The sequence below is a fragment of the Cervus canadensis genome, chromosome 10 (genome assembly GCF_019320065.1).
Source record: "Cervus canadensis isolate Bull #8, Minnesota chromosome 10, ASM1932006v1, whole genome shotgun sequence".
NCBI classification, from domain to species: Eukaryota; Metazoa; Chordata; class Mammalia; order Artiodactyla; family Cervidae; genus Cervus; species Cervus canadensis.
The window spans coordinates 78910363-78919339 of NC_057395.1; the positions used below are offsets into that span (position 1 = coordinate 78910363).

An 8977-nucleotide genomic window follows, 5' to 3' on the forward strand; every position below is an offset into this window, starting at 1 on the left:
CCCTTTGGAATACCCAGCCATTCAAGTCTTTTGTTTTGTCTATTAGCGATCTAGCAACACCATGACTTCATGACGTTTGCAGATGTAGCGTCGTGGTTTTTGTCTGTCAGGGAGGCGACTGCGGGCTGACGACGTGCAGCCTTTTGGCCATTTGCTGAGAGAGGAGTTTGTGTCGTGCTGAGTGACACTTAGACGGAGGAGGATGCGGCTGTACTAGTGAGCAGCTCAGAGCTCCAGCACAATGTGAATTTCCAGTTTCCCTGTTGAGCTGCATCCTTTCTGCCTTCCAGTGTTGTTATAAAAGCATTGCACACCAAACAGGTGACTCTTTACAAATGACTGTGGGTTCTATATTTATACAGCTATTAAGAACCTAAAGAAGTCACTTAAATTTTTCAGATATACCTCGCTGCATTTTATGAGGGGAAATATATGGTTTGGTGGCTTCATAAATTTAGGGGTTTTTGAAGGCTGTGGAATATATCCTTTACAAATGTCAAGGGTCCATGGTATATAACTTTTATTTTTCAGGAGATGCTACCCTGCTACTTTTAGATTGTAAATGCTTTGCTACTAATCCATAAAACAGCCCCACCGTTGCTCATTCCATCCAAACTACCTTCCGAAGTTATTTCTTTAAAAAGTCAAATCTTCCCAAATTCCCCATTTCCTTCCTGAAAATGCTTTTCTATACGATGCTTGGCAAGACTTGGGTATTAACAGCAAGAGTTATTCAGCTAAGCCAAATAGCCGAAAGTACACTGAATTTCCATCACTCAAAAAATGTAAAGCTGGAACTTAAGGCAGGAGTCTGGCAATTAATCTTCCATCTTTGGAAAATTCAAAATTATATTCTAGGTAGTAAAAACAAGTTAGTGAAATAATATCTTGAATAGTGGGAGGAAAGTGACTAAAGGTGGTCTTTCATAAAAATGAGCAAGGAATATTCAAACACCCTTCATATACACAGAAGTCGGGAAGATCCTCTGGAGGAGGAAATGGCAACCCACTCCAGTATTCTTGCCTGGAAAGTTCCATGGACAGAGGAGCCTGGCAGGTTACAGTCCATGGGGTTACGAAGAGTCAGACACAATTGTGTGAGTTTCACTTGGATGATTTAGAGTACTTGGAGGTACTAGAAGTATCCCTCTTTTCACTCTTCCTCACCTTGAATCTTTACATCCATATACTGCCTCCAAGACATTTTCTTTAGATATTCCATGCCTGGACCTTTCTCAGCATTGAGATCTCGGCTGGCATGTTACCTCCTTAGAAAACCTTCCCGGAACATCTTAGCTAAATTAACCAGCGCCCAGCTCTCTTCCTCGGGGGTTGGCAAATGACAGCCTGTGCTGAATCCAGCCTGCTTGCCTGTATAAGTAATAAAGCTCCTGTCAAAACCCCAAAGATAGGGAAATCAATGAGCAGGCTTTTCTCCACACCAAGCGGCACTCAGGACTCAGGGCAGTTCGCTCTTCCTCTGAGGCTTTTCGTGGTCCTCCCAGTCCAGGCTGGGCACGGGCTGCTGCTTCCCCGGAGCCGCCCCCCTGTGTTTCTGTCTGTGTTGGAAGCTGACTTTGGTTGCTTGTGGTCTGACCCCTCTTCCCAGCTCCACGTCTGCACCTTATTGGCAAAGCCAAGGTCTTACTTTCCTTCCTTAATGCTTAACCCAAAATCATCACTGCAGAAACCCAAGGAACATTTGTGAATAAATGACTGACTAAATGCAATCATGAACCTTTTTTGGAACTTTAGACCTTTTGATGAAAACAGAAAAACAAACAAAAAAACAGCGATATGGTTGGAGACCTTAAATCCGTATTCTTTCTTCCAGGATGTGGCAGCAGCCTCCCTTTCTCTGCAAGGCAGAGAGGGGTGGCCCACACATCCGCAGAGCCCCTAGTATAGCCTCCAGTTATGCGGAACCAGCCTCTCTGACACTAATCTACGGGGGTAAAGAACCCACCTGCCAGTGCGGGAGATGTAAGAAACGAGGGTTCGACCCCTGGGTCAGGAAGAGGCCATGGAGGAGGGCATGGAAACCCAGCCCAGTATTCTGGCCTGGAAAATCTCATGGGCAGAGGAGCCTGGCAGTTTACAGTCCATGGGGTCGCAAGGAGTTGGACACAACCAAAGAGACTTAACACTCACACAGCCTCTTCTGAGCCTAGTGGCTTTTCAAAGGACACCCAGAATCTCTCCAGCAGAGGAGCCTAAGAAGTGTGAAGGAAAAGATACAGGATTATGGATACAACAGCACACTTCTAGTCTGGGCTTTGCTAATCTTCCATATGGTGAGTCCAGGAAGCAGGTCATGGAAGTCTGGGAGATTTCCTTTGCAGAATTATTCAGCAAGATCAGCTCTGTGGACTGTTTTGGTTAACGTGTCACCAATCATAGAGCTTCTTCTATGGACATATCGTACTTATTTTCTATGCTCCTTTTGTGGATTCAGTTGAAAACACGATCTTAGAAGGTTCTAGAAAGACTCTAGGCATCTCAGTGAGAGTCTCTGAATGGCTGAATTCTCTGTACTTAGCAATGAAAAGACACTTTTTTTTGAGTAGAGCTTAAATTCCATTTTGAAATCAATAAATGTGCTTCCCTCACTTGCCTCAAAACTTGGAGAAAGGAGCTAGTTGAAACCAAGGTGATCAATCTTAAGTTCAATTCCCAACTTTTGCTGAGGTCATTCTCCGAGTTATTGGTCACATCATTTTTTTTTTAATCCCTACTTAAGGAGGTTATTTTGGTCTAAAATTTAAAACTCATAAGCAAAAATTAGCAAAGCTTTTTTTAAAAAATGTGGACCATGTATCGTTTAAGAGATCTTTAAGGAGACAGGCATTTTAAAACTGCCCCAGAAGCTTCAAGGGAGAGTGAGAACGTGGGCTCTCAGAAGCTGCTTACAACTGTCAACTAAGCCACACTGTCAGGCAACCTCGCTGATTTTGTCAGCTCATCTGTAAAATGGAAATTAACAGTGTCTTCCCCACTGAGCTTTTATGAGGATAAAACAAGATAGTCTACAGGAAACTGCTTGGCAAATCATAGGCTGCCACATAAACATAGACGATGATCACCCAGAACTGCAGTGGGCGAGTTTCCTGAGCACAAAACAGTAAGCTAGAGAAAACTCTGGGTTAACACAAATACAGAAAGGAAAAAAATATAACCATGTAAATGATTATTTGGTGGCAATATTGTTTCAGAATATTGGCGAGTTAAAATATACACACATTTAACTTAGACGTTTACAATGATATGCACTTGGCAAAACATTTTAAATGTTATAAGATACTCTAAAATTCTGTTCTGCATACGTATTATATATGCACACTACAGTAGACATTATATACATTTTAACAAATATCATCGATAGGGATATGCACATAAACCAAGCTTAATTTATGAACAATGTACAGACTTTAAGGGTAGATCTTTAAACTCTGAATGTTTCATTACTTTTCAAAATCAACACTTGTGGAAGATGAGCTCTACAGTGTAGTTCTATTTACTGAAGGAGGGGTGTTCTACACTGGTGTGTTGTGTTAAGGCATATACTTCTTATTTTCTCTAAAACTCCTGCCAGCAATTGTAGGTAAATGGAAATTGTGTGTGTGTGTGTGTGTGTGTGTGTGTGTGTGCACGCATGCGCATGAATGGATATGTGTATGCAAACATCAAAACTGATTTGCCCAGGAACTCAATTTGAGCACAAAATCACAGGCATGAATATGCAAGGAAATTTGAATGTGTTTGTCAGCAACTGAATATTTGGCAAGGGGGAAAATTAAAATAGATTGCACTTAGAGCTTGGGAAGGAAGAATAAACACAAATTTACAGGTGAGTGTTAGCAAACAGCATATACATTGAATAGTAGTCTGAAACACAGTCATCTGAACTCGGTAGGAAATTGACATTCAGTTTGTGCTGGAACATATTAGAACTGGAAGCCTCAAGTTATGTTTCTCAATAGGAATACAGCAAATTACTATATCTATGTGGCAGGCACTTGGCTCTTCAGAGCTGGCAAGATTGAGACATTTAAGCTAAAAATTTCAGAGAGGATCAAACCAGTGTTATTTTTGGTCAATCAGTAAGACAGTCAACAGGTATTTGTGACACAACCATTTAGCTATTTACTTTTCAACTCTGTGCTCGGCTGGCTTAGGATGGGAGAAAACCCGAAAACATTAGAAGAGGGAACAGTAGATCTTTGACCCTGGCTTGGAAGGACAAATGGTAATAAACAGGGGCTCTGGAGTTGGACACACGTGTCGCCAAGTCTTAACACCTTTTATTCTCTAAAGTAGCTCCGCTACTTTATGTGAAGCTTAGGTTCTAAGGTCAGCCCTTTAGGAAAGAGTCACAAAGAGTCAAAATTATCTTTAGAATTTCCTTAAATCTTATACACTTTTAAACCTTCTTCTTTATTTTGTGTTGCTAAGTTAAAAAAAAAAATTTGGAGCCTCTAAGCTGTTTAGAAGATTGAAATTCCTTATCAATTAAGCCACACACTATAGAGACACACACACAGAACTGTGTCCAGTCTTCCCACACCCTTTCTATGCCCACTCAAGTTTGAGATTGTTCTGCCAAAGGAAGACCACAAAGGGACGTCTCTATGCAGATGACTGGACTTTTGAATCATCCTGCCTTTCGGATACTGTCGGTCCCTGGTGGGAAGGGCGTATGGAGAGACTCCTCAGGAGTTCCTGTTGGCCTGCAGGGCTTACTCTATTTGGTTGTAATAATAAGCCTCTCTAATCTTAAAACATGCTAACAGATTTATTTGATGTTTTGAGGATTAAATGGAACAGTGGATGGCATCTTTCTTGAGGGTTAGGTTCAATAAAGAGTCTGTAAGTTGCATGTGCTGCATGACACAGCTTCATTTATGTGATCTTTGTCAGGGCTGTTCACCTCTTTATGCCTCAGTCATCTTATCTGCAGCATGGTGACCGAAATAAAACCTCCTTAGGGGAGCTGTTGACACATAACGATGATGCAGATGATGCAGGAAGAGCTGTTAGCAGACAAGTAGCAAAAGATTAAAAGGCGGTAACTCTGATTAGGATGATCACAAGGCGGTGGTGGTGTTGCGATGACTATTATTTCATGCTCTGTGACTTAGGACTTGTTACCAGATCTTTCTGGGCTTCAGTCATCTCATCTGTCAAAAGGGAGCAAGATTGCTCTTCTCACTACTTTGAAGAGTGGCAGAAGGGACAGAGATAAGGAGTTTGAAAAGCATCAAAGACCATACATGTAGAAGGCAAAAGCAGAATAACAAAACATAATACTCAAATTCCAAGGAATCTGTTTCAAAGATGTTGCAAAACAGTGTGCTCTAAAGAACAAGATGTGTGGATGAGCAGAGATATTGTCGGGGCTGGTGACATCAGAGTTGGTTGAACGTGGCCCGTCCCCACCCCTGGGGAGATAGCCTCAAGTGCCTGCTCTTGGGAAGCAGGTACGGAAGGCTCGCCATTGAACGCAGGGGCGTGTGCGTTACTCCCGACAGATGCTACCATTGTGTAACAGACATAAATGCAGTGGCCTTACGTCCAAGTGGCGAGAAACCTAACTTTATTTCCTCCTACAACTGCATTAAATTCTTATTATGAACACCTGTGCTGTTGGATGACAGAACTTGGCTGGAGTCAAATCAGGGGAGCTGGGTCCATTCAGCCTCCTGGGACGGTGTCCAAAGACTTGGAGGTCACATGTGGTCCTGAGTTATGACCTTCTGTCTATACTGACTCCCACAGAATGTGCAGTTTCCCTTCTGATGTCTGGCTGAAGGCTATTCTAGAACATCTAGTATTTTTCTAGCGATGTCTCAGACCCCCTTTCTTGGTTACAGCACTTAAGTATTTCTTCTAGTCTCCTGCTCCTGCAACATGGACTGGTGGAAGGGGCGTCTCTTCACAAGGCATGGAAACAGAAGGTTCTTCTGCTTTCAGACGCACCTGAAGGATTAACTTGCATGCTGTCCCCCACTTCACCCTACCGGGGGCCAAGGACTCAGCCCAGCAAATAGCCATTGGGAAGCAGAACACAGAGCTTCTTCTCCAACAGGCCGATGCCTAAGTGTCTAGGACGGCTTCTCCTTTACTAGCCCACAACACACACTCCTCTCAACACCCAGGAATCCTTATCTTTTGGGTAAAGGGAAGTGGAGAGCAGAGGTGAAATGTCTTTGGCCTATGGTTTTCAGGAGAGCTGAAGCTACTTTGTAAGAGGCTGGCATGTCTGCTTTAGAAATCCCCAAGGCAAGACTTGGATTCCTTGGTCTGCTTTCAACTCCAGGCAGGACTAGGACTGCCTTCTGCAGAGTGGGGCTGGGGAGACGCAGCAAAGGAAGATCCCTCCACCGAGCAAGGGACCACTGCTCATGCTTGAAAGACTGTTTAAAAACAAACCCACCACGGATGATTCCTGAAGGAGTGAGCCATGATATTTTGCCACAGTCTGCACGGCTGGACAAGGGCCAGTGAGTTCCTTTCTAATGTCGATGGTTTGCCTCCTGGAGACAGGAGGGCACCGGTGGGTCCAGATTCGACTGTCACTCGAATCACTGATTATTCCCAAAGAAACCAACTGATTTTTTTTTTTTTCCAATCACATCCTATTCTGCTGCAGTCTTAAAGGGCGTGAGAAATAGTTCTTTATGCTTTGTCATTCTCGAGCAGGTTGTTCATTATGTAAAAAGCAATTATAATTCAGAGAAAAACAACTCCAAGTGTGAAATGGTGAAATACGTCATTGGAACGTCCCTGGAAGTCTCCAGTTGGAGTCTACAGATGACATCTTTGTGCGGAACATAAATACATGTGCCCCAGTTGGAGGGGAGGTGTCAAAAAGCAGGCTGTCTCCTCCTCGCCCCCCACATCCCCTTCCAAGAGCATGCATTTGGCGAATACCCACGCCGGCTCCCACGCCCAGACCCCACGGCGTTCCCTGGGCCGTCTCCGGAGGGTGACCCCTCTGCATGACCCCACTCCACCTCTGACCCACTCCACACATGGTACGTTCACTGTGTGGCCGAGAGGATAGTTTGAAAACGTGACGCGTCACTCACCTCCTTCAGAACTCCTTCCGTGACTTAAAATGAAGCGTTTTATTTTCATTTCATGTCATTATAGCGGCTTCCTGGTTGTCTCATAGGACTTCCCAAGCACACCATACTCTAAGTTTCTTTTTCTGAATTCTTTTATTTATTCCTTGATGATTATTTATTAAATACATACTCTGGCTGTAGATCCTCTGCTTCAACCGCATGCAAATAGGACCAATATTTAAATGATCACAGAGATAAACTGCCAGCTATGGTAAAATGATACAGAAGGAAAGCTCTAAGAGGTGACAGGGGAACTAGACTTCATCGGGATGATCCAGGCGAACTTCACTGGCTCTTAAAATCTGGGAAACTTGTCATCGGCTTTTAGTACCTTGCTACTTAATTTTGACTTTTCAAAGAATTTGACTTTTAAGAATTCCGGATGTGGTTCTTCCCACAAAGAGCTGAGAGGCAACGGTTATCTCAACTTAATCTAGAGGAGGAACACCTAAGAACCCTCAATTAAAAAAAAAAAATTTTTTTTTTTTAAAGTAGAAGAATAAAAAAGAGAAAGGGAAGGGAAGGAAAAGCCAAGTAAGCGTACGGAGCATCAGATTTACTGCTGAGGGAAGCGTCAGGGGCCATTTTATCTCATTTTGTTATTATTTAACGGCTGCACAAAAGAGAAGAGGCCCGAGTCCTCTGAGGAATAATGCATTAATCCTCATTAGGCCTCGTTCAGTTGGTGTGCCTTCTCCGCACCACGTGAAACAGGAAGAGATCCCTTCCCGAGAAGGATAAATGCGTTATCTCATAGCTCACCTACTCTGGAATACCTAATGGGCTGCGCTGGGAGTGTGTGTTGTTTATCATCGCTGGAAAGGGCAAGACGGTTCCTATTGAGTCTGCTGGACCATGAGTGATTTATGGCGCGCTTTACCCTCAACTGTTGGGAGAGGCAGCCACATGGGTAGGGTTCCATCTGTGCCATATGCAGCCCCTTTAATTAATGATTTATCTTATTATCTTCCTTCCTGAAAGAGGGGGGGGAAAAGGTTTTACTTCTATCAGTAAGACTACCACCAGCCAAAGAGGATCATTGTCTGAATCCCAGTGACAAACAGATGATGGGGAACGTGCTGGGGGGGAGGGAAACCCAAGGGGAAAACAGGTTAGCAAAACCCCTTGCTTCCTGAAGGAAACATTAGAAGGTGTTTCCTAATCCTGCCGCGCACAGGTCAACGTTTCCACACACACAGCACACACATCTGCTCACGTGTCCATAGAACAAGAGGGGAAATGTAAAGAGGCTCCTCTGGTTGAGGGAAGTCATTAATCCAATGGCGTGGCAGTTAGAAGCTTGAAAAAAGATGACTTCTTATTAACATGCAATTGTCACCACGTTAATAATGAAATATTGATCTGTTCCCGCTTAATGAAAATCAACTTATTCTAATTTACCCCTGGAAAGAGGACCACTTAGGGTCTCATTCCGACACCTTTGCATTGTCCATCTGTGTATTTTTCAATGGCATTTATTTGTTTTTGTCCATACGGCCGAGAACCAGAGAGGGAGAAGGGAACAATTCATATCAGGTCAACCCAATTTATTTTTCTTTCCTTCCTTCTTCGAAATTCAATTATTTGATTGAGCAAGGGAAACCTTCATGGGGACCTTATAACATACTAAGTTTTAATGGTGATTTTTATGATTAAATGACTACAATCTTTGTCAGTAAAAATACTATTACATTAGAAACGCAGAATCTTAGATAACCATTAACAGTCCTAATCTATAGCTCGACAGTTAGCTATTTACAGGCATATACACATTGCAGTCAAAGACTGAATTCTCTTCATAAGATTTAAAGTCTGAACTGTGGAGAACAATTTTACATGGAGAAACTCTG

General features: G+C 43.1%; 1 protein-coding gene across 6 annotated transcripts in view; it reads left to right on the top strand.

Annotated features, from left to right (window-relative positions):
* The window catches only part of TSHZ2 (teashirt zinc finger homeobox 2), a 475561-nt gene that overhangs the window by 88206 nt on the left and 378378 nt on the right, over positions 1 to 8977 (top strand). The window lies entirely within an intron of this gene.